We start from the raw sequence: 26,538 nt of genomic DNA, 5'->3' as shown, positions 1-26,538 counted from the left end.
GAAAACTAACAGTTTGAACAAAACCTAAATATGGTGGATGGAACAAGATTTTGATGGACAGGGTACTCCATCATGTTTGTGATTATAGACCCTGTCCATCAAACTCTAATTCAGGATCTTAGTCTCTAAAATGGAAGGTAAACTTTTTCGGTCTTGCAAATTCGAACAATGTGGCCAGTGAGGGTCCATCAAAGATGGATACATCATCATCCAACTCCAGTAGAAGTCTTTGGTTTTGGTCTCAAAAGCTCCAAGTGGGACACACATTGATTTACCCCCTGATGAGTTGGCTTCGTGGATCGGACAGATTTTCCACTTTTCCCCAGTCCAATAATTCACCTTCATACTAAGTCAGTTTTTTAAAATTTGAAATTCTCCATTGGGGCAAGGCTGGCAGCTTCACTATGAGGTCCTGCAGTTTTCAGTTCAGCAAAAAGGTTTGAGGGAGGACAAACCTGATTTGATTGCCCACCTTGGATGTTTCCTCCTTAGCCACACTACAGCACCATGATCCAGTCCTTTGGAGATCAAAAACTGATAGTCCAAACTTCTTCAAAACTCAGAGAAACTTCTTCTACATCAGTACTGGGGCCCCCAGCTTCTTAGGGCAAGCTTCTAGGTACATAGGACCTAATTACTATACAATTGGGACCACAACCGTTGGCTTGTTGGTTGCGGTCTGGACCGCATCTACTGCCCTGGCCTGACCGATGCATTATTATGCGTGTGGTCAGAGACAGCAGTCGAAGGCACCTACCGATGCTTTCCAACTTCGGTCGAAAACTCACCATAATCCCATAAGGAAGGCGTTTCTGCCGTCGGGATTATGATATCGGTTTCCGTTAGTCTTTCCATGTTGGCCTTTCCGACATAGAAAGGCTGCCGGAAAGCGACATTGGGGGCACCTAGCAGGGTCCCCTTCCCCCCTGGCCCTCCGCACCTGGGCCTGCGGGACACCTATGGCAACATATCCATGTCCTGAGATGTGTAAAAGGATCAGCGAACTGCACTAGAGAAAAAGGCTAGCATAAAACTGCTGTTTACTGTCTAATTGTGGGCAACCAAGGCATAGTGGTTGCTATCATCATAGCCATCGTTTGACTCTGGTAAAATGATGGGGATTTATTGGTATATTGCACCCATCAATGGCATGATAGTGTCAATACTTGGTATAATGCTGGGCTCAATTGTCATAAATATTGTCATATTGTGGGTTTCTATGGCAGGATGATGCCCATACTTGATGCAACCCAGGCCCTAAAATACTGATGGTAAAACATTACATACTGTGGGCATCCGTAGCATCATGGTGCCTAGTCCCATTATAGTGGTGATATGGCATAACATTAGCATTTCTTGTCATATTGTTGCCATCCATGTTATGACATATAGATACATGGAAATGCACATCACTAACTTTCAATGTATGGAATTAGCACATGTGACTCCTTGCTGTATATGATAACCTGAAGTTAGAAATTGAAACTATTCTTATTCCAGGCAAGAAATAACGTTTTGGGGTTGAGATTATTTCTCTAAATAAAAAGCTTGTGTTTGTAAAATATAAGTATTTTCATAAACTAAGAAAGTAATATATTAAGTACTGATGTTTGAATGAAATATAACATATATGGTTAGTTTAACCTGCCTGCTGTCCAAGCAAATAAAGTCTCTGTAACATAAGTGAAAGCACTGTTGTGTGAACCTGTAAAATTGTAGCTCTGCCCGCTGACACCTGACATTGTAATCTTTGTGAAATTTGTATTCGCCCCATTGCCATTTCCAAGGACATTCTTGATCATAACAAATGACTGAAAAACTGCTTGAAAGGCGCAAGATAGGTTTGCCTCTGGGCTATTAATCTTTGTTTAGGTAAATTGTTCTAAACAAATTCCCCATTTGCACTTCACACTATAAAAGTATTGGAATATTTCAGGAGAGCCCATTCAGAATGGAGGGCCTTTTTCCAAATCTGTGTCCAAATGTCACTTTGAAATCTATTATTTAGCCCTGTTTTTTACAGGGATTTTTTTAAGAGAACTCTAAAAAATCACAAAAAAGAAGTTGGTCTTTCAAGTTTTACTGTGCACTACTCTAGCATTTTGAATTTCAACATATTGGTCCATGTTATGGTATTTTATGTTTTTGAAACTTAGTTTAGCACATCGAGTCACCTCCGCAGGGGTATCTCAGCGCTGAAGCGGAACCTCAGAGGAAAAAGGAGAAGAAGACACATGGTCAAAAGAGGCAGGTTTTAAGTAGCTTTATGAGTCAGACAAAATCAGAGCAGCTGCGCATGTTTGGTAAGAAGCCTGTTCCAATGAAAAGGGCACACGCGTAAGAGAAGGATAGACCACCATGTCTGACTTGCGAATGCAGCTTGGACAGTGCAAGAATTGATCTTTAGAACTCAAATTTTTGGTGGGACAATAGATTGAGAGTTTGTGTTGAAGATATGTTGGCTCTTTACCTGAAATAGATTTATGTACCAGGTACATAAGCTTGAAAATCACTTGCCTCCTAATAGGAAGCCAGTGCAGTGATCTAAGCGTAAGTTCAGAAGATGTGCAAGGTGGACGCTTGAGGACAAGACGGGCTGCGGTGTTCTGAACTACTTGTAGTCTAGACAGGAGAGAATCATTAGCTGCTGCCATTAGGGCATTTCCATAATCTAGGCGGCTAACTCAAAGTGCTTGCATGAGTGTCTTTATTGTATGGCGAGGCAGCCATTGAAATAGTCTTCTCAACATGGGCAGTATCCCAAAACAGGTGCTGTATGTTGATTTCACCTGCTCTCTAATTAAGAGGTTGTCGTCAATTAAGTGCCTAGTTTTTTTACCACATTTTTGGGTTGAGGGGGAGTGCCTAATTCAGGTGGCCACCAATCATTTGTCCAGTAGTCATGGGCCTTCCCAAACCTCACAATTTTTGATTTATCCCCATGAGCTGAAGGCAATTGTGGGACATCCAGGAAGCAATTTTCCTCATGCCTTCGCTAAACCTCAGTTTAACAGAGTATGGGTTTGGGCCCATGGAGATGATCCATTGTGTGTCATCAGCATATGAGATGACACTGAGCCCATAGGACCTTATTACTTGAGACAGAGGTGCCACATACATGTTAAAAAGTAAAGGGCTTTGTGAAGAGCCCTGTGGGACACCTCTACCTAATGATATGACCCGAAATTGTAAGAGACCTAGATTGATAATCTGGGTATGATTGCTGAGGAAGCTCTGAAGTCAGTCAAGGTTTTTGCCTCCGACACCAATCTCAGAAAGTCTTTGAATCATGATGGAGTGTGAGATGGTGTAGAAGGCAAGCGAGAGATCAAACAGCACCAACATGGCTGGACAGCCGGTATAAAGAATCCCCATCAGCGCTGTTTCAGTACTAAACCCAGATTGTGAAGGGTCTAGCAGAGCATTGGATTCCAGATACTGGGTAAGTTGTTGGCTGACTAAGCATGACCTTTCTAAGGTAAGGTAGAAGAGAAATGGGCCTATAATTTGCCGGATTTAGAGGGTCCACATTAGGTTTCTTCAAGATGGGTATGACATGTGCTATCTTTCACACCTGAGGTAAAATGGCAGTATCAAGGGAAATGTGCTGTAATTGGAGGGAGCAAAGAATTGGCAAGTGGCATCATTATGTGTGGAGGAGATGGATCAGAGGGGGAACCTGACTTGACCTTGCTCATCATGTCTGAATCTAATTCCGGAGAGATGGATTCAAAATGCTCCAGGATAGTAGAGGAGTCATAAGTAGAAAGAGTGATGGGCAAAGTGTCAGTAGGAAGGGGGCAGTTGGTGAGGTTTCTGTAGAAATTCTCAATGTTGTCCTCAAAATGATTAGCTAAGGCAGCACACAATTCCTGTGAGACTGGAGATGGGGAAATGCAGGCCATCGGCCGCATGATCTCATTGAAAACGTAAAAACGTTCTTTGGTGTAATTGCAGCTGTTATCAAATATATTGAGCAGATGAGATTTACGAGTGGGTCAAATTTTTGGCGAGTAGCTACTTAGGGCTGATTTGTAGGTCCTTTTGTCGTCAGAGGGAGCTTTGGATATATGCCATTATCTTTCCAGTTTCCTACAATCTAATTTATCTTGCTTGAGTTCCTCCATGAACCATAAAGCATGAAGTCTGGCCGAATTGTTGCGATTATGTTTTAAAGGTGCGATTATATACAAGGTGTGAGGTAAAGACTCTTGAAAAGATGTGAGTGCACTAATAATGCTTGAGAATTCTGAAATGAATTGAGTGGGAAAATTAGAGTGGAATGAAGACTCGGAAGTCCCATTCCAGGCAGGAAGACTGGCTACCGGGTGTTTTGGTGTGCTGCCGAGATGGGGGCGTATTTCACTGCAGTGGGGGCTGATTTCGTTGATGGGACCTGCGTGTGCTTCTAAATAAACCAAGCAAAACGAATGGTTTTAAGCACACGAAGGTCCCCATCAACTAAATCTGCTCCCAGCTTGGCAGCACACTAAAACGCCCAGTAGCCAGTCCGGCCCTACTTCCAGGGCCAAATCTGCATTTTTGGTTCACTCTTCATGCTGGTTTGTGTTGCATTAAGAAATTTAGTGTAAAATTATCTGACCAAATTAGTGGAAGAGGAGATTTAACCTGATGATCCAAAACAATTGAAAAAATATGATCTCCTGTATGACCTGTACTATGAGTTCAGCCGGTGACATTGACCAACAGCTCTAATGTCCCCAGATCGTAGACAAGAAGTTGGGTTTCCAGATTTGTGACCAATTCGGCATGGTAATTAAAGTCCCCCACCAGAATAAAATTATTTGAAGCAAGTATGTGGCGGACAAGGCTTTACATGAGTTTTTGACTGAAATTTTTTTTAGGTCCTGGAGGATGATAGACTAAGGCACCCTTCCAAGATTCTCCCACTGAAACCTCCAGACTAAATATACAAAGTTCTATCCAATCCCCAAAGAGAGTATCTAAACAAGAGACCTTAACTGTGCTACGAAAAGCGATGGCCACTCCGCCCCCTTTTTTTGTTACTCTGTTTAGTCTGAGTAAGCTATAGTCTGTGGAGATGGCTATCAGAATGCATGGAGTGGTCGTCGGATTGAGCCAAGATTCTGAAAAGAAACATAATTAGGGTTTGTGATTGGCAATGAGGTCCCATATTTCAATTGTTTGTTTAGGAAGGGAGCAGACATTGCAATAGAGACCTTTTTATCACAGAATGGATTTTATCTGTGTGTTGTTTGTCACTTAAAGGTGAACAGTGAGTGCTTTTAGAATGGTCCTGTGCAGTAGTGCCCCCTTTCAGGTCCAAAGATGATACCGGAAGACATGGAGTAAGGGCAAAGCTACAAGAATTGCCATGTTCCAGTGATAAGGGCGTGTAACACAGCATATCTTCTCGCTTCAATTATATCTTTTAAGAGCATCATTAGAATAGTGCTATCTAGTATTATGACCCACCACTAGAAGCGAAGAAGCAGGGTTTCATGCAGCTGGCAGAGGTCGGGCGTGGACGGGTGCAGATGGGCTTGTCTTTGGTACGCTTTCAGCATGCCCACTGCACGTGTCCACTCCACACCAGCAAATTTATGACCAGCCATAGTCTAGCATTGGTGAAGCTAGACTGCTAACCACACAAAGGTGGAGGCCCCAATATGTTTAAAGTGACAGCGTCCATACGGGATTCCCTCTGCTCAAGTCCTAAACCACAGCAGACCAGCAGGAGAACCAAGAAATAAAGAGCGCCTTGTGAGATGAGAGGGGGGGAACCAATAATGCAGACAACAGAGCAGGAGAGCAGGTTTCCCTTCTGTTCAATTGGCTGGCGGGAATCTCAGCGGACCGGGGAAGCCAGAAACAGTACACCAGCGTAGAATGCCAAAGGTAAGGCCACATGTATGAGGCAGAAGTTAAACTACTTTACAACAACTAAAATGCCTACATCAGCAGATTATGCATGCAGTACTTAAAAGCTGGCAATACCTGGAAAGCGATCATATTTGCTATAAGTTGCACAGGCGCTCAGGAGATCTAACACTGTGTCCGTGTACCTTTAATACTGTCAGTAAATTGAAGCTGTGTTTTGAGTTAGTTGCATTAAGTGAGAACCCGTACAAAAACACTGCTACCACAGGGCTTTGCTTTTTTCACTTTCTCATAACTACAGTCTCAATTTGTGCTTCCATGATAGCATCCTATGTAGCTATTTATTATATCAGGCAGGTGCGGTTTTATTTTAGGGGTTTGGGATGCTTTAATCTTTCAGTTAAACTAAAAATGAACTAAAAGTGGAAAAAAAGAATGAATGTTGCCACATAAATGTGGCTTACATATGCTAGCAATAAAAATTAAATCAAACTTACCAGCAATTAGCCTGTTACAATGGTATTTTTACATGGTCCAGCATTGTTTCAAAGTTTCAACATGACAACCATGCTCAGAAGCAATATGTTTGTCTTCTAGAGGTAGCAAAACAAAGATACACTATACACGATACAATTCCCAGATTGCCTCACAGTAAATATTGCACTGGACAACCATGTTGAAATTGCATTCTGCAGAGTGCATCATTTTTGTACTGATCCAAGATGGCTGACACAATGCTACTAAAGATGGTGGCCATTCCAAAATGGTAAAATGATAATCCACTATCAATAATACCATTCTAAGATAGCTGTCGGATTTAGAAGCAGAGCCACTCGGGAATCGGTACACTGCTGATGAAATGAGCAGTAGGTAAGTGGCTGGGTAGTACAGTCTGGAAAGCATCAGGATGGTCTATAAAACAAGTAAACAAAATAATTGGAGTAGAAAGAACTGCTCGGAAGCACACATTTTCAGGTATTTGTGCACACGGATTTAGGTAAAATCAAATCACTTGCAGGGCAATTGAGCCAATGGCTGATATGGGCTAACCTAAAACTCCAAGCTCTATGCATGTTTGTATAGGAAATTATATATCATTGTTTAGGATTTTTATTTTAAGAGCATGGCAGAAAACAAAACCTGTCAGTCCCTCATAAGAGAATCTAGCAAGGATAATCACAGTGAATATATACTCCAGGGTGTGCTAAAGGCCAACAGCAAAACTCTTGCTAACCAAGGTAATTAATGTCAGCACGTAAAACAAACTACCTGTTTACAGGCTTCAACGTAGTGTAATGCCAATCCACCTTTAAAAGACTACTTTACTTAAACATATGCTTTTGTTATGAAATGAGTCAAGCCTACTGCTTTATTATAAAGTCTCAAAAGAAAGCGAGCGGACCCATCGCATCTGGCATAATGCTTCACAATGAACCAATTAGGCCTATAGCCTTTAAAATTGGCTTGCCACCATGTCCACTCAGGCATGCTGTACTGAGAAAACACTATCTCAAAGGGCAGCCATCAGACATACAGTCATAAAATTAGAAAGATGTACAAAATAAAGAGTTGGCAAAACAATGTAACAAAATACCTTTAGCACAGGGTAGTAAGAATACGCAATTGAAGAGAAATTGGCTTTAGTCAGTCATTTCAATTGCCTTTGTCATAACATTTTGTAATAAACAGTTCAGACCTATGGCACTGGACATCATTCTCAAATTTATCCAGTCAGGCTTATAGCCTTTGTCATTGCCAGCATAACCAACTCAGGCCTCCTTTGTTGAGCGAATCCATTCCCACAAGTGAGCCATCAGACATATATTCATAAAACTCTAATATATGTACAAAATTCAGTTGCAAAAGCAATATAGACTCCTTCCTAGGAATAAGGATTATCATGTCACCTGTCTTCTGCCTCAGAGTTTGACATAGGGGTATCCAATACGAAACTCTTGCCTAGTACCTGTGAGATTTCATATAACGGACTTCATCACTACAGGCTTTAAAATAGCGTTACAACAATGCAGTCTTAAAGGCCTATTGACTTTAAGATATTAATTTAACAATACATGTGTCAGGCCTATTGAATGTGTAACTTTTTGCAAAACCAGTTCCTCCTATGGCCATGATCATTGGCTTGTCATCATAACCAAGTAAGTCCTGTTGTATTGAAAATAGGCGTACCCGCAAGGCAAATATTATGATATAAGCATTCTTCTTCAGTGGAAATATACAACTTCTGCTCCTGAAAAATACTGCACTCAATGAAATCAATGTGGGCGGAGCCAAAGCACATCTTTTAGAATTCTTTACAAAACTCTTTTTATGTTGGTCAGGTGAGGTCTTCCTCAGCTGCATTGAAAAGCCAGATTTACAAATCTTAATCAGACTGAAGTCACATTTTGGAAAATAATTAATGAATGAAGACAGACAGGGAAGGCTACCAGACAAATACAGCACACTGCGGTTAGAAACTGCTTTTATATGATGTTTAATATGGTATCCAGGCAGTTTCTAGTCTATTCTTTTGTCTGAAAGGGTGAAGGTCCAAGCAAAACTAAAAAACATTCTGAGTCACAGCAAGGCAATTAGATTCTTTACATCCTCCAAAGTGGCACATCACATAAGGATAGCTTACGCATTTAAGCCTTTCTCTTTCATTTGAACACTGAGTGCATCTTTCTTTTTGTGATTGCATCAGTCACGGTTGCTATTTAGTTATCTTAAAGACTATGGTGCACATGCATCAACAAAACCAAAAGCGATTCCTTATTAGCGAAAAATAAGGAATCGTTATTAAGGAATCGCTTTTGTGAATGCATCAACAGATTCGGTAAATAATAGCGATTCCCTAAAAATCGCTATTTTTACCGAATTATCAATAGCGGGGCATGCAAACACCGAGGAGCTAATAGTGATTTCGGAAATACCGAAATAGCTAATTGCGATTTCGGTAATACCGAATTCGGTAATAGCGAAATCGGCAAAGATCGGGTCGCTCCGGGAATGTGTTTATGACATCACCAACCAGGAAATACTGCTGCCCCACCCTCATTGCCTCGACAGAGGAGCAAACAGGAGCTGGGACTGGAGACTGGCTGTGCAGATTGAAGCAACACCAACTGAGCTACCCTCAAATACTACCCAGATGGAGAAGGAAGCACCATCCAGCGCTGAGGCTGCACGCAAGCAGAAACGCAAGTTTTCTGACCGGCAGCTGGAGTACCTGATAGAGGGAGTCAGCAGCAAGCACGATCGCCTTTTTGGTAAGCTGTCCCTCAAGGTGCCAGAGCCCGATAAGCGGCGCATATGGCAGCGCATCCGGGAGAGGGTAAATGCTGTTGGTGTGACGCCCTGCAGCCTTGACGACCTTAAAAAAAGATGGTACGACCTGAGGAAGCGGGCTAAGGAGAGGATTGCGGAGAGGCTCCGGGAGGCATCCAGAACGGGAGGCAGCCCTTCTACAGTTCAAGGCAACACTGCCCTGGAGGAGCTGGTGGAAGGGACGATCGAGCATGAGGCCGTCGTGGGAGTAACCCAGATGGATACCTCCGGCGCAGCCACAAGTGCCCAAGGTAAGATGCATGCCAGTGCCCATACCCAGCATAGCGTAAATCCATTCCCATGCCCCCAGCAGGATCACAGTGTGCATGCAGCTTTGGCCCACACACCTTTACTCTTAACACTAGTGCATCATGGGAGTTGTAGTCTAGTCAGCCCAGTGTGCATGTACAGGATGAAATACAATTACAAATCACCACATCAGTTGAACATGGATAGAGACTGTTTATTTAGTGGATCACAGAGGGACTTGTATGTTTACAACAGTACGTAGGTGTAACTATCCCACTAACCATGCACTGTTTCACACACAGATGCATCTCCTGGGGATTCAGACGACAGTGAGCGGCTGATTATTTCGGAGACTCCTGCGGATTCCGACATGGACACAGCGCAGGATGCGCATACATCACCTCCACCTGCAACCCCACCACCACCACCACCAGCACCAGCACCAGCACCACCAGCACCAGCTACACCAGCTCCACCTACAACATTCACTAAAGCGCCGAGGCGCAGGTCCCAAGTCCCGGCCCTACAGGTGATGGGAACACCCTCTACACCATCGGGACAAAGTCTGCGCAGCATCACACCGCCTGCTGCACCACCTGCACGTTCCAGACTCCCACAGCGGCGCAGGTCTCGCCCAAGTTCACTCTCCTCAGGTGACATTGATATCACCCAAAATGCTGCAATCGAGGAAAGGATGCTGCGTGTCCAGCGCCTGCAGGGATGACATATGGCGACAATCAGCACAAACATCGCGCGCCTTGCAAGGGAAATGCGTGCCATGACTGTGGCGGTGAGGGACATGAGCACTGTGGTGGCAGAGGGCAATGGGCACCTGAGGGAGGACATCCATGAGCTCACCCGTGCCATGAGGGAAGGCCATGAGTGCGAGAGGAGGAGGCACCGTCAGAACTTGGTGCGGTCCGCGGCCTCTACAAAGGCCATCACAAGGATGAGCAATAGCACCGCAGTGTTGGCACGCCGCTCGGTGTCCTTGCAGGTGGACCTTGGACACTTCTGTGGGGATGTTGCCAAGGCTCTAGGGCAGATGACCGCTGCAGTAGAACACCTGCAGAGCGGCACATTCAGTGCTGGTGCAGTGGGAGGGGAAGACGGCAGTGAGGCTGCCTCGAGTGTAAGCAGTGTGTCTGTGGCAGAGACCAGCCCCAGGCGCCGCAGTTCACGGGGCTCCACAGGGACAGGCCGTGGTGAGGCGTCGGAGACACCGGAGAGGAGGCTTGGCGTACGTGGCAAGCGCCACTAGACTGATTTTCATCCATACCTGACCGCGGTGGGGCAACCATGGTCCTCCCCTTCCTGACGCTGCACAGCCGTGACTTAAACGCACATTTGTTCTTACATTTTGCATGGGGAGCATTATTTTCATTGCTTGTTTGGTTGCACATACCGCAGTGCTACTGTGCATTAAACAGTTGCACCACCAATGAAATAGTAATGTATCATTCTTACCTGCTTCAGAAATGATGTTGCATGATGTATGTCCGCCTCCTATGGCCCTCTGCTGTGTTAGGGACGTGTGCCTGTCGGTGTTGGGCGGGTGGTTGGTCATCCCGGTGGTCGTCATTCCTGTCCACCTCTATGGGTATCCCCCTTCTGGTTGCAATATTGTGCAGCATTGCACATACAGCAACAATCCGGCAGCAGGTATCAGATTTGTATAGCAAGGCGCCGCCAGTCTTATGTAGGATTCTAAAGCGACTCTTCAGAATCCCAAATGTCCTCTCTATGACATTCCTAGTGCTTATGTGTGCCGCGTTGTATCGTTGTTCCTGTGGGGTTGCTGGATTGATGTATGGGGTGAGTATAAATTCACGCAGGGCGTAAGCACTGTCACCTAGAAGATAGAAGCAAATACTTAGCAATGGTGATGTTCATACATGTGTGGTGTTCATGTGGGGAAGAGGTATGTGTACGTACCAAGCAGGTGTCCCTCTCCAAATTCTCCGTTGAGTAGACGCCTGTGGATGCCACTGTGGCGGAATATGTAGGAGTCGTGTGTGCTCCCCGGAAATTGTGCCACTAGGTCCGTTATGATGTGATTGGCATCGCACACAACCTGCACGTTGATTGAGTGGTATGACTTGCGGTTACGGAATATGTACTCATTTGCTGAGGGTGGACAGATGGGGATATGCGTACAGTCGATGCATCCAATTACATGGGGGAATTGTGCCACCTGGTAGAATGCCTGTTTGATGCGGTCCAACTGCTGTGGGGTTGTGGGGAAGCTGATGTGGGTGTGTATCATTGTCAGCATGGCATCTAAGAATTTCTGGAAGAAGCGTGAGAGTGCGCTTTGCGATACGCCTCCGGCGATTACCCCCTGGAAACTTCCTGAGGCCAGTAGGTGCAGGCTGCATAGGACCTGGACGTGCGCAGGGATTGCATTGGTCCGGTGTGTCTGGTGCTGCAGTAGTGGTTCCAGGTCTGCAATGAGGTGCATGATCATGGCATGATTCAGTCGATACTTCTCGTACACCTCGTCCTCATTCTGTCCGAGCAAGGTGATGCGCAGTCTGAATACTCTCTCCTGAACCCTTCTCCTGCGCTGTCCTGCCGCATTGATACACATCCTCCTTGCAAGCACGTAGAGGGCTGCCATTTTGTGCTAGCCAACAGGGTCTCCTTGGCCACATTTAAGGGTTTGGTGATTACCACAATCAGTTGCACATGTTTGAATTTTTTTTTTTTCACAAAACTTTTTTTTTAACTTTACCTCCAGGTTCTGATTCCCCTTATTTTGCTCATGCTAAATAGCGATTTTTGGGATTTTCGGTATTTGCGACTGGTGTTGCATCGGGTAGTGATTCGTCATTAGCCATTGGCACTTGCCGGGAGCTATTAGTGATTTCGGTGATTGCTAATTCGGTATTTAGCGATTCTGTATTATTGCATTTTTGTTATTTGCGATTCGGTATTATTCCGGTATTTATTTAGCGATTCGGTAATTGCTCACAATTTGGGTTGATGCATTGGGATTCGGGTTTTGATACTCGCTAACGGGTGATTTTAGCGATTCGGTATTTTACCGACTGGATTTTTGCTTGATGCATGTGCCAGTTTGTGCTTCTCCTTTATTTTCAATTTTGTACTCCCCGGATTGAAAACATTTTTAAGATCAGAGTTCACTTCTATTTCACAAGCGATCGTAATATAATAATACAAATATTCTGCTTATTTCAAGCAATATATAATTTAGCCTTGTCGAATTTCGACTATGTTAAATTGTCATACGAATTGCCCTTGGAAATTAAGGCATTCTTTGTAGAATCTGTTTGAGTAGGTGCAGCACATCAACATTTGATATTAAACCCAATCTTTGTGGAGCATAAATGTCAATTTGGATTAAGTTTGCTTATCATAGGTTTCAGCATTCTGTCCATCATCTGTTCTTTTTTCATTTGTCCCTCTAAGTGAGAAGGGGGACAAATGCCAAGACATGGGTTCCGTGCTCACTATGCCACCAGATTCAAGCTGGCCTGGCTGAAGATGGGTGTGACCCTGAAACTGGTTGCAGGATGCTTGTTTCTGGCCAGGAAAGACCTGGTCTGGCAGTTTGGGTGGACTGTTTCCATGGGGAACAGGGTCAAGACTGATTTGCTATGGCTAGGTCTAAACTGGAATGGCATAGTGTACAAAAAAACGATGGATTTAACCCAGATCTGTGACTGGGGTTGAATGTATGATTAATTAAGCATTCCGTCTGTCATCTGTTCTTTTTGCATTTATCATAGGTTTCCGGGTTTTTGAGGGAAGGGTCGAAATGATCTTTTTGTCAACAAATGGAAGCCTCTCTGTTCACTTCAAAGGTTAAACTGCGCTATTTGAAGTTGCCTCCAGGGTGGTTGTCATGTTGGCAGAGACACTGCTATTTCTGCTTACTGGTCCACCATAAGTTATTACTTTTTCTGCCAGAAAGTGTTCACTGCTACAAATGTAAGAAGACTTGTTTACCACAAACTCTGTGTGCACAATGTAAACAGAGGATAATGTTTACCAAAAGATTAAATATAGTCCAACAAAACAGTGGAAAACATCTAAATACTGGCACTGGACCTCTAATTTAGGGTTACATTACATGTACCAATAGTGGTTTGTGGAAATTTTACCAATCAAAATTGTGCACATATGAGGGACGTGGCCGCCAAGACGGATGTGCTGTACCGAGCTCTGCACAGGCTTAACAACATCCTGCAGATATTTCACCCTCCGCAGCTCTTCACACCATGGAAACTACTGACACCTGGTGCTCGAACCCTCCTGGTGGGGTCTGGGACTTAGCCAGTGTAGCGTGGACATGACGACTCGCTGCTGCGCAAAGCGATCATGCATACCATACCATGCAGGCTGCTGCAGCCTAGACCCGAGTGAGGTACTACACCATGCATTGGAGAGCCACCGGGAAGAAGTGAGATGGCGAGGCTACAAACACAGAGGTAAGGCGATATCGGGTGAGTGGACGCACCTGGTCTCCTGCCTATGATCCCCACAAGAACTGGTGTTATATTGGATCAGAGACGCTCAGCGGACGCATCAAAACCACTGCCATCTGGACCCCAGGCATGAGCCATCGGGTTGAGGCAAGGAAATGAGGCCATGGATACGGAGAAGAGAGGGGATAGGGTGGGTGGATCCCCTTATCTCCCCCTTACTGACCACCACAAAGTCTGAAATCACACTTGCTCACAATGGACACTCAATCAGTGCACCTACACCACCACCAGAGCAGTGAGGTGCGCAGTGGATGCAGGGTGGACGTGGGTGAACAATTTGAGATGAGCCCACAACAAGCCTGTGAGGCGGACCACGTCGAAAAGTATGGGCCGACACCCAGGGTTAGGGGGCAGGGTGGAGATCAATTGGTCCACAAAGCCTAGGGGCCAATTTTAAACATATATTTAAAAAAAGAGGGAAAGGAAAATCCTGTTGAGAAATAAATACAGTAAGAGGAGATGTCTGTTCTGCCTTCAATTCTCCCCCCACCCTCTCATCTCGCTTCCAGAGTGTGGGAATTGACAACAGCCTATGGGAAACAGGGAAGAGACTTTTAGGTGAAAGTAAAATATCCAGGTGACACCCGACAGGTTCAGAGGAATGGAAGTTGCCTGTAGCCCGATCTACCTCAAAGACCTCTGGACCTTATCCCCCTCTTTTGATCCCAAAACTCAAGCTGCACCAAAGGGAGTAAAGGTGAGGGACTAAAGTCCCCATACATAACACAAACAACGGGGACAGGAATAGACCCCATGAAGGAGCAAGAGGAAACAAACAGAAGAGATTAGTAGACATTGGAACCAATTAAATCAACAAAACCTCTGTTCAGATGACCACACTAGCAAAATATAACCACACAATGATCCACCTTGCGTAGAGGACACCTCTCAAACCAACATCTCCCCATACAGTACTGACCACAAGATACTAACAGTGAATCCACGCTGACAAGACTGCCAGGCACCTATTGAATGATTCCCGCACATCTTTGCTCCTACCGCATCACAAGGGCTGGTTAAGAGCTCTGATAACAGCGCCTATCGATAAGTAATACACAATGGTGAAACCAAAATTAGACAAAGTCACCGCACCACAAGGAGGCATACAAGGGATAGCAACTAGCCCCAAAGATAAAACCCTAGCGGCTAAGTAGTCAGATCACTCACGCAAATTCTTGGAGCTGCTCACGGCCGTAATAGACATTAAGTCGACACTGGAACCAAAACTTGACTCGATTTGCATTGAAATGGATATCCCCAGGAAAGATCAAAAGAAACTCAAAGAATGGATGGAAGAGTCTGAATCTGCTCTAGCAACACTACACCCCACGGTGATAGAATTGGATCAACTACACGCGCGTTACAATCAGGGATGGCCCATTTGCTGGACCACCTTGAAGATCACTAAGGGCTATCTCGGATGTATGCATAGTTCATCTACCAGAACGGGAGGTAGGCCACAATATGGAACTCTTTCTAGAAGATTGGTTCGTTGGAACAACACTTCTAGGTAAATAATCTACAATTTTCTCGGTGGATAGACCACACAGAGTCCCAGGTGGACCACCCCACCCAGGCGCAGCACCAAGGACTGTGGTGGCACACCTGTCCAATTATTGGGACACAGATCATATCCTCCAAGTATTGACAGCAAAGGGTCCATAGACTGTCGAAAATGCTAAAGTGGAAATTTACCCTAGATGTCCAAAAATGCAGATCTTCCTTTATAGCAGTGAAGAGGGTACTGCGTGAGCACAAAATAAATATGCACTGCAGTTCCCAGTAACTCTGCGAATCCAGCATGATGGCACAACCCAATTCTGAAAGACTCCAGAGGCAGCCTGGACTGGTTGGAACAGAAAGGTCTGGCGCCAACACTAGGAGGTGAAACGAACTACACAAGCATGGCAGACACAACAAAAGTGGAGGAAACACACTAAACACCACTCTAAAGGCCCCACCAGAGGACAGGCAGCACAAGAGAGGGGTAAAAAAGTACAGGAAGTAGAAAAACATGTGCTGTCGACTTCCCCACAGCCTCTGGTTTGGAGTTAGAAATACATCAGGATGACATACTGACTCTTTCTGCCACCCAGATAGCTGCAGCAATAGGCGACGGCCCAGCAGTCACACCTCAAACAGCAGACGATTTAATATGAAATACCTCCACAAGAGTTGGAATAGGCGTGGTTGGCTGTGCGGTAAACGTATACTTGTGACATCATCAGATTGTTGCACCGGACTTGTGGAATGAGCATGGGGAGGCGCTGACTATTTTAAAGACCTAGCTAGACCTGCTGTCAGATCCCACAAAAACATTCTGTATAGAACCTTATTTACTATAGTATAAAAACCTCTCCTCCTGAGTCTCTACCAACAAGATTTTAAAATACACAGTATCGAAGGCTGAGCTCTGGTCTAGGAGGATGATGGCCACTGCTCCCCCTTGATCGAAAACCAATTTAGATTCCTCCACTACGGCGAGCAGGGCAGTTTCGGTGCCATGTAGAGGTCGGTAGCCTGTTTGTGTGAGGTGTAAAAGGTTGTGGGCTTCCAGAAATTCTGAGATGGTTGAATTAACATGCTTTTCAAGGGCCTTAATGATCACTGGGAACAGGGATATTGGGCGATAGTTACCCAGGTCAGATTTTTTTAATAGGGCCTTCACCATGGCATGCTTCCAAGGTGCCGGGACTGAGCCTGTGGCCAAAGACTGATTCATTATTTCAAGCATGTGGGGAAATATCACTTTTCCTGCTTTGCAAAGTACATGGGGGTGCAGGATCTAGTGGGGAGCCGGATTTTATTTGCAGTAAAATTTCTGATAGCCTGGTTATATTCAGTGGGGGAAGTATATTGAGCACGTGTTCAGGGCCGGGCAGAAGCTTGTCTGTTGCAGGGATGTCTCTAGGGCAAGGTGGACTGGGGAAGGCAGAGTAGATGTGTTTTATTTTGCCTAGACAGAAGACTGCTATCTCATCACATTACTCAGGGGAAACCACAAGATCGGCTTTTGGTTCTGGAAGTACTAAAAGGTCTTTTGCAACGCGGAAAATCTCACTGGGGTGTTGGCTGCTATATTAATTCATAGTGCGCTGCCTGTGCGATCTTTATTTCACATTGGTAGAGTTTTATGGCTTCTCTGTATTTCTGCTTGCTAATGACGTTATAGTCCTTCCTCCACTTTCTCTCCAATCTTTTACGCTACTGTTTGATTGATCGAAGTTTGGGGGAATACCTTGGAGAAACTTTCTCTCTCACTTGATGACAGGATTTAAATGGGACTACCATGTCCAGTGATGTCTTGTTCCAGCTGCTAAATGTATCTCCGGCTGCAGTGATGTTAAGATTGGATTCAGGTTTTAAACCTTCTAGAGCTGTGGTCCAAGCTTCTACTACTAGTTTTAGCCATGGCATAATTCTTGTGGTGGTACTTAACATAGAAGGGGATCAGAAAATGGTCTGTCAAAGGCAGCGGGGAGTCGTTGCCAACCGATAGTTTGTTATTATTGGTAAATACTGGGTCGAGCGTGTGGGTCCAAACTTGAATGGCATGGTGAGCAAAAAAACGATGGATTTAGGCCCAGATCTCTGTATTGGGTTGAATGTATGACATTGTTCTGCATTCTGTCCATCAATAGTTCTTTTTGCATTTGTCACCCCGAGTGGGACGGGTATGCTCAGACATGAGTCCCGTGCTCTCCATGCCATTAAAATCAAGCTATCCTGGCTGAAGGGGGTGAAACCCCGAAACCTGTCCTAGGATGCTTGTTTCCAGTCCAGGGAGGACCTGGCCTGGCAGTTCGGGCTGGACTGTTCCCATTGGGCACAGGGTCAAGACTGATTTGCATATGGCTGGGTCAAACTGGAATGGCATGGTGAGCAAAAAAAGCAATGGATTTAGGCACAGAGCTCTGTACTGGTGTGAATGTATGACATTGTTCTGCATTCTGTCCATCAATAGTTCTTTTTGGATTTGTCACCCCGAGTGGGACGGGTATGCTCAGACGTGAGTCCTGTGCTCTCCATGCCACTGGAATCAAGCTTGCCTGGCTGAAGAGGGGTGAAACCCCAAAACTGGTCCTAGGATGCTTGCTTCCAGTCCAGGGAGGACCTGGCCTGGCAGTTTGGGCTGGACTGTTCCCATTGGGCACAGGATCAAGACTGATTTGTATATGGCTGGGTCCAAACTGGAATGGCATGATGAGCAAAAAAACGATGGGGCAGATTTACAATAAAGTGACGCATCTGTGAAGATGCGACACTTTCCCTACGCCACTTTGAGAAAGCCTTGTGCCACTAAGGATGCCCCGTATTTACAATACGGCGCACCATGGCGCAAAGCTTGACAGATGTGTCAGAAATTCTAACGCATCTGTTGACGCAAAAGTCACGCATTGCTGGAGTCGTGTCGCAAGCACGACGCAACTCAAGCAATGCAGGAGGATGCCTATCCTCATTGTGCTGCGTCACTCCGTACGCCTGCTTCAAGCAGGTGTAAAAATTTGACGCAGTGGCGTCCTAGAAGTGGCGCAGTGAAATCTTGTAGATTTCACTGCGTCACTTCTACGCCCACCCTGCATACATTATACCTGACGCAGGTATAATGTGACGCAGGGCCTTACAACGTGACGCATCTCCCTAGATGCGTCACATTGTAAACGGGCCGCATGTTTACGCTGCTGCTGCGTCATAAAAAGTGATGCAACTGTGGCACAAAAATGACGCAAGAGGCATGTAAATCTGCCCCGATGGATTTAGGCCCAGATCTCTGTACTGGGGTGAATGTATGACATTGTTCTGCATTCTGTCCATCAATAGTTCTTTTTGCATTTGTCACCCCGAGTGGGACAGGTATGCTCAGACATAAGTCCTGTGCTCTCCATGCGACTGGAATCAAGCTATCCTGGCTGAAGGGGGTGAAACCCTGAAATCGGTCCTAGGATGCTTGTTTCCAGTCCAGGGAGGACCTGGCCTGGCAGTTCGGGCTGGACTGTTTCCATTGGGCACAGGGTCAAGACTGATTTGCATATGGCTGTGTCCAAACTGGAGTGGCATGGTGAGCAAAAAAGCAATGGATTTAGGCACAGATCTCTGTACTGGGGTGAATGTATGACATTGTTCTGCATTCTGTCCATCAATAGTTCTTTTTGGATTTGTCACCCCGAGTGGGACGGGTATGCTCAGATGTGAGTCCTGTGTTCTACATGCCACTGGAATCAAGCTATCCTGGCTGAAGAGTTGTGAAACCCCAAAACTGGTCCTAGGATGCTTGCTTCCAGTCCAGGGAGGACCTGGCCTGGCAGTTTTGGCTGTACTGTTCCCATTGGGCACAGGGTCAAGACTGATTTGCATATGGCTGGGTCCAAACTGGAATGGCATGGTGAGCAAAAAACACTATGGATTTAAGCGCAGATCTCTGTACTGGGGTGAATGTATGACATTGTTCTGCATTCTGTCCATCAATAGTTCTTTCTGCATTTGTCACCCCGAGTGGGACGGGTATGCTCAGATGTGAGTCCCGTGCGCTCCATGCCACTGGAATCAAGCTATCCTGGCTGAAGAGGGGTGAAACCCCAAAACCGGTCCTAGGATGCTTGCTTCCAGTCCAGGGAGGACCTGGCCTGGCAGTTCGGGCTGGACTGTTCCCATTGGGCACACGATCAAGACTGATTTGCATATGGCTGGGTCCAAACTGGAATGGCATGATGAGCAAAAAAACGATGGGGCAGATTTACAATAAAGTGACGCATCTGTGAAGATGCGACACTTTCCCTACGCCACTTTGAGAAAGCCTTGTGCCACTAAGGATGCCCCGTATTTATAATACGGCGCACCATGGCGCAAAGATTGACAGATGCGTCAGAAATTCTAACGCATCTGTTGACGCAAAAGTCACGCATTGCTGGAGTCGTGTCGCAAGCACGATGCAACTCAAGCAATGCAGGAGGATGCCTATCCTCATTGTGCTGCGTCACTCCTTACGCCTGCTTCAAGCAGGCGTAAGAATTTGACGCAGTGGCGTCCTAGAAGTGGCGCAGTGAAATCTTGTAGATTTCACTGCGTCACTTCTACGCCCACCCTGCATACATTATACCTGACGCAGGGCCTTACAACGTGACGCATCTCCCTAGATGCGTCACATTGTAAACAGGCCGCATGTTTACGCTGCTGCTGCGTCATAAAAAGTGACGCAACTGTGGCACAAAAATGACGCAAGAGGCATGTAAATCTGCCCCGATGGATTTATGCCCAGATCTCTGTACTGGGGTGAATGTATGACATTGTTCTGCATTCTGTCCATCAATAGTTCTTTTTGCATTTGTCACCCCGAGTGGGACAGGTATGCTCAGACATAAGTCCTGTGCTCTCCATGCGACTGGAATCAAGCTATCCTGGCTGAAGGGGGTGAAACCCTGAAATCGGTCCTAGGATGCTTGGTTCCAGTCCAGGGAGGACCTGGCCTGGAAGTTCGGGCTGGACTGTTTCCATTGGGCACAGGGTCAAGACTGATTTGCATATGGCTGGGTCCAAACTGGAGTGGCATGGTGAGCAAAAAAGCAATGGATTTAGGCACATATCTCTGTACTGGGGTGAATGTATGACATTGTTCTGCATTCTGTCCATCAATAGTTCTTTTTGGAATTGTCACCCCGAGTGGGACGGGTAAGCTCTGATGTGAGTCCCGTGCTCTACATGCCACTGGAATCAAGCTATCCTGGCTGAAGAGGGGTGAAACCCCAAAACTGGTCCTAGGATGCTTGCTTCCAGTCCAGACACCACCATCTTCCCTGAGAGCTGGAAGCACGCCGAACTCAGCGCCCTACTAAAGAAACCTACAGCGGACCCCACCGACCTCAAGAATTACCGCCCCATCTCGCTCCTCCCGTTTCCAGCCAAAGTCATCGAGAAGACCGTCAACAAGCAGATGGCCGCCTTCCTCGAGACAAACGGATCCCTCGACCCCTCACAGTCCGGCTTCCGAGCCAATCACAGCACCGAGACCGCCCTCATCGCCGCCACCGATGACATCCGAGCCCTGATGGACAATGGAGAAACAGCGGCCCTCATCCTCCTAGACCTCTCTGCGGCATTCGACACGGTCTGCCACCGCACCCTAGTACGGCGCCTCAGCAACATCGGAATCCAGGACAAGGCGCTGGACTGGATCATCTCCTTCCTCGACGGAAGAACACAGAGAGTCCGCCTACCACCGTACAAGTCAGAGGCCTCCGAAGTCACCTGCGGCGTCCCTCAAGGATCATCTCTGAGCCCCACCCTCTTCAACATCTACATGAGCCCCCTCGCGGCCATCGTACGCAAACACAACCTCAGCATAATCTCCTACGCCGACGACACCCAACTGATCCTCTCCCTGACCAACGACCCCGCCGCCGCCAGATCCAACCTGCACGAAGGGATGAAAGAGGTAGCCGAGTGGATGACGACCAGCCGCCTGAAACTGAACTCGGACAAGACGGAGGTCCTCATCCTGGGCTCCTCACCCTCCGCCTGGGACGACTCCTGGTGGCCTCCCGCCCTGGGCACCGCACCCAAACCGACAGACCATGCACGCAACCTGGGCTTCCTCCTGGACTCCTCCCTCTCCATGACCAGGCAAGTCAACAACGTCTCCTCGGCGTGCTTCAACATCCTACGCATGCTACGGAAGATCTTCTGGTGGATCCCCACCGAGACCAGGAAGACCGTCACCCAGGCCCTCGTCACCAGCCGACTGGACTACGGCAACGCCCTCTACGCCGGTACCACCGCCAAGCTCCAGAAGAGACTCCAGCGGATCCAGAACGCCTCAGCCAGACTCATCCTCGACATCCCACGAACCAGCCACATCTCCGGACATCTGAGAGACCTTCACTGGCTCCCCGTCAACAAAAGAATCACCTTCCGCCTCCTCACCCACGCACACAAAGCCCTACACGACCAAGGCCCGAGCTACCTCAACAGCCGAGTCAACTTCCACGCTCCCAAACGCCACCTCCGATCAGCCAACCACGCCCTCGCCGCCGTCCCCCGCATCCGAAGAGCGACTACAGGAGGAAGGTCCTTCTCCTACCTGGCCGCCAAGACCTGGAACTCCCTCCCGACCGACCTGCGTCTGACCCAAGACCACCTCTCCTTCAGGAAGAAGCTGAAGACCTGGCTGTTCGAGCAGTAGCGGCACCCCCCCCTCCCCCCCAGCGCCTTGAGACCCTACGGGTATGTAGCGCGCTTTACAAGTGTCACTGATTGATTGATTGACTGGCCTGGCAGTTCTGGCTGTACTGTTCCCATTGGGCACAGGGTCAAGACTGATTTGCATATGGCTGGGTCCAAACTGGAATGGCATGATGAGCAAAAAAACGATGGATTTAAGCGCAGATCTCTGTACTGGGGTGAATGTGTGACATTGTTCTGCATTCTGTCATTCAATAGTTCTTTTTGCATTTGTCACCCCGAGTGGGACGGGTATGCTCAGACGTGAGTCTCGTGCTCTCCATGCCACTGGAATCAAGCTAATCTGGCTGAAGAGGGGTGAGACCCCAAAACCAGTCCTAGGATGCTTGCTTTCAGTCCAGGGAGGACCTGGCCTGGCAGTTCAGGTTGGACTGTTCCCATTAGGCACAGGGTCAAGACTGATTTGCATATGGCTGGGTCCAAACTGGAATGGCATGGTGAGCAAAACAACGGATTTAGGCCCAGAGCTCTGTACTGGGGTGAATGTATGAAATTGTTCTGCATTCTGTCCATCAATGGTTCTTTTTGCATTTGTCACCCCGAGTGGTACAGGTATGCTTGGACGTGAGTCCCGTGCTCTCCATGCCACTGGAATCAAGCTATCCTAGCTGAAGAGGGGTGAAACCCCAAAACCGGTCCTAGGATGCTTGTTTCCAGTCCAGGGAGGACCTGGCCTTGCAGTTCGGGCTGGACTGTTTCGATTGGGCACAGGGTCAAGACTAATTTGCATATGGCTGGGTCCAAACTGGAATGGCATGGTGAGCAAAAAAGCAATGGATTTATGCACAGATCTCTGTACTGGGGTGAATGTATGACATTGTTCTGCATTCTGTCCATCAATAGTTCTTTTTGGATTTGTCACCCCGAGTGGGACGGGTATGCTCAGACATGAGTCCCGTGCTCTACATGCCACTGGAATCAAGCTATCCTGGCTGAAGAGGGGTGAAACCCCAAAACTGGTCCTAGGATGCTTGCTTCCAGTCCAGGGAGGACCTGGCCTGGTAGTTTTGGCTGTACTGTTCCCATTGGGCACAGGGTCAAGACTGATTTGCATATGGCTGGGTCCAAACTGGAATGGCATGGTGAGCAAAAAAACGATGATTTTAAGCGCAGATCTCTGTACTGGGGTGAATGTATGACATTGTTCTGAATTCTGTCCATCAATAGTTCTTTTTGCATTTGTCACCCCGAGTGGGACGGTATGCTCAGATGTGAGTCCCGTGCTCTCCATGCCACTGGAATCAAGCTATCCTGGCTGAAGAGGGGTGAAACCCCAAAACCGGTCCTAGGATGCTTGCTTCCAGTCCAGGGAGGACCTGGCCTGGCAGTTCGGGCTGGACTGTTCCCATTAGGCACAGGGTCAAGACTGATTTGCATATGGCTGGGTCCAAACTGGAATGGCATGGTGAGCAAAAAAACGATGGATTTAGGCCCAGATCTCTGTACTGGGGTGAATGTATGACATTGTTCTGCATTCTGTTCCTCAATAGTTCTTTCTGCATTTGTCACCCCGAGTGGTACGGATATGCTCAGACGTGAGTCCTGTGCTCTCCATGCCACTGGAATCAAGCTATTCTGGCTGAAGAGGGGTGAAACTCCGAAACCGGTCCTAGGATGCTTGTTTCCAGTCCCGGGAAGACCTGGCCTGGCAGTTTGGGCTGGACTGTTCCCATTGGGCACAGGGTCAAGACTGATTTGCATATGGCTGGGTCCAAACTGGAATGGCATGGTGAGCAAGAAAACGATGGATTTAGGCCCAGATCTCTGTACTGGGGTGAATGTATGACATTGTTCTGCATTTTGTCCATCAATAGTTCTTTTTGCATTTGTCACCCCGAGTGGGACGGGTATGCTCAGACGTGAGTCCTGTGCTCTCCATGCCACTGGAATCAAGCTATCCTGGCTGAAGTGGGTTGAAACCCCCAAATCGGTCCTAGGATGCTTGTTTCCAGTCCAGGGAGGATGTGGCCTGGCAGTTCGGGCTGGACTGTTTCCATTGGGCACAGGGTCAAGACTAATTTGCATATGGCTGGGTCCAAACTGGAATGGCATGGTGAGCAAAAAAGCAATGGATTTAGGCACAGATCTCTGTACTGGGGTGAATGTATGACATTGTTCTGCATTCTGTCCATCAATAGTTCTTTTTGGATTTGTCACCCCGAGTGGGACGGGTATGCTCAGACATAAGTCCCGTGCTCTCCATGCCATTAAAATCAAGCTATCCTGTCTGAAGGGGGTGAAACCCCGAAACCGGTCCTAGGATGCTTGTTTCCAGTCCAGGGAGGACCTGGCCTGGCAGTTCGGGCTGGACTGTTCCCATTAGGCACAGGGTCAAGACTGATTTGCATATGGCTGGGTCAAACTGGAATGGCATGGTGAGCAAAAAAAGCAATGGATTTAGGCACAGAGCTCTGTACTAGTGTGAATGTATGACATTGTTCTGCATTCTGTCCATCAATAGTTCTTTTTGGATTTGTCACCCTGAGTGGGACGGGTATGCTCAGACATGAGTCCCGTGCTCTACATGCCACTGGAATCAAGCTATCCTGGCTGAAGTGGGTTGAAACCCCCAAATCGGTCCTAGGATGCTTGTTTCCAGTCCAGGGAGGATGTGGCCTGGCAGTTTGGGCTGGACTGTTCCCATTGGGAACAGGATCAAGACTGATTTGCATATGGCTGGGTCCAAACTGGAATGGCATGATGAGCAAAAAAAACGATGGGGCAGATTTACAATAAAGTGACGCATCTGTGAAGATGCGACACTTTCCCTACGCCATTTTGAGAAAGCCTTGTGCCACTAAGGATGCCCCGTATTTACAATACGGCGCACCATGGCGCAAAGATTGACAGATGCGTCAGAAATTCTAACGCATCTGTTGACGCAAAAGTCACGCATTGCTGGAGTCGTGTCGCAAGCACGACGCAACTCAAGCAATGCAGGAGGATGCCTATCCTCATTGTGTTGCGTCACTCCTTACGCCTGCTTCAAGCAGGCGTAAGAATTTGACGCAGTGGCGTCCTAGAAGTGGCGCAGTGAAATCTTGTAGATTTCACTGCGTCACTTCTACGCCCACCCTGCATACATTATACCTGACGCAGGTATAATGTGACGCAGGGCCTTACAACATGACGCATCTCCCTAGATGCGTCACATTGTAAACGGGCCGCATGTTTACGCTGCTGCTGCGTCATAAAAAGTGACGCATCTGTGGCGCAAAAATGATGCAAGAGGCATGTAAATCTGCCCCGATGGATTTAGGCCCAGATCTCTGTACTGGGGTGAATGTATGACATTGTTCTGCATTCTGTCCATCAATAGTTCTTTTTGCATTTGTCACCCCGAGTGGGACAGGTATGCTCAGACATAAGTCCTGTGCTCTCCATGCGACTGGAATCAAGCTATCCTGGCTGAAGGGGGTGAAACCCTGAAATCGGTCCTAGGATGCTTGTTTCCAGTCCAGGGAGGACCTGGCCTGGCAGTTCGGGCTGGACTGTTTCCATTGGGCACAGGGTCAAGACTGATTTGCATATGGCTGGGTCCAAACTGGAGTGGCATGGTGAGCAAAAAAGCAATGGATTTAGGCACAGATCTCTGTACTGGGGTGAATGTATGACATTGTTCTGCATTCTGTCCATCAATAGTTCTTTTTGGATTTGTCACCCCGAGTGGGACGGGTATGCTCAGATGTGAGTCCCGTGCTCTACAAGCCACTGGAATCAAGCTATCCTGGCTGAAGAGGGGTGAAACCCCAAAACTGGTCCTAGGATGCTTGCTTCCAGTCCAGGGAGGACCTGGCCTGCCAGTTCTGGCTGTACTGTTCCCATTGGGCACAGGGTCAGGACTGATTTGCATATGGCTGGGTCCAAACTGGAATGGCATGGTGAGCAAAACAACGGATTTAGGCCCAGAGCTCTGTACTGGGGTGAATGTATGAAATTGTTCTGCATTCTGTCCATCAATAGTTCTTTTTGCATTTGTCACCCCGAGTGGTACAGGTATGCTTGGACGTGAGTCCCGTGCTCTCCATGCCACTGGAATCAAGCTATCCTAGCTGAAGAGCGGTGAAACCCCAAAACCGGTCCTAGGATGCTTGTTTCCAGTCCAGGGAGGACCTGGCCTTGCAGTTCGGGCTGGACTGTTTCCATTGGGCACAGGGTCAAGACGAATTTGCATATGGCTGGGTCCAAACTGGAATGGCATGGTGAGCAAAAAAGCAATGGATTTAGGCACAGATCTCTGTACTGGGGTGAATGTATGACATTGTTCTGCATTCTGTCCATCAATAGTTCTTTTTGGATTTGTCACCCCGAGTGGGACGGTTATGCTCAGACATAAGTCCCGTGCTCTCCATGA

The sequence above is a fragment of the Triturus cristatus genome, chromosome 7, assembly GCF_964204655.1.
Source record: "Triturus cristatus chromosome 7, aTriCri1.1, whole genome shotgun sequence".
NCBI classification, from domain to species: domain Eukaryota; kingdom Metazoa; phylum Chordata; class Amphibia; order Caudata; family Salamandridae; genus Triturus; species Triturus cristatus.
The sequence above is the reverse complement of the archived record's forward strand: the minus strand, read 5'-3'. Positions refer to the sequence as shown.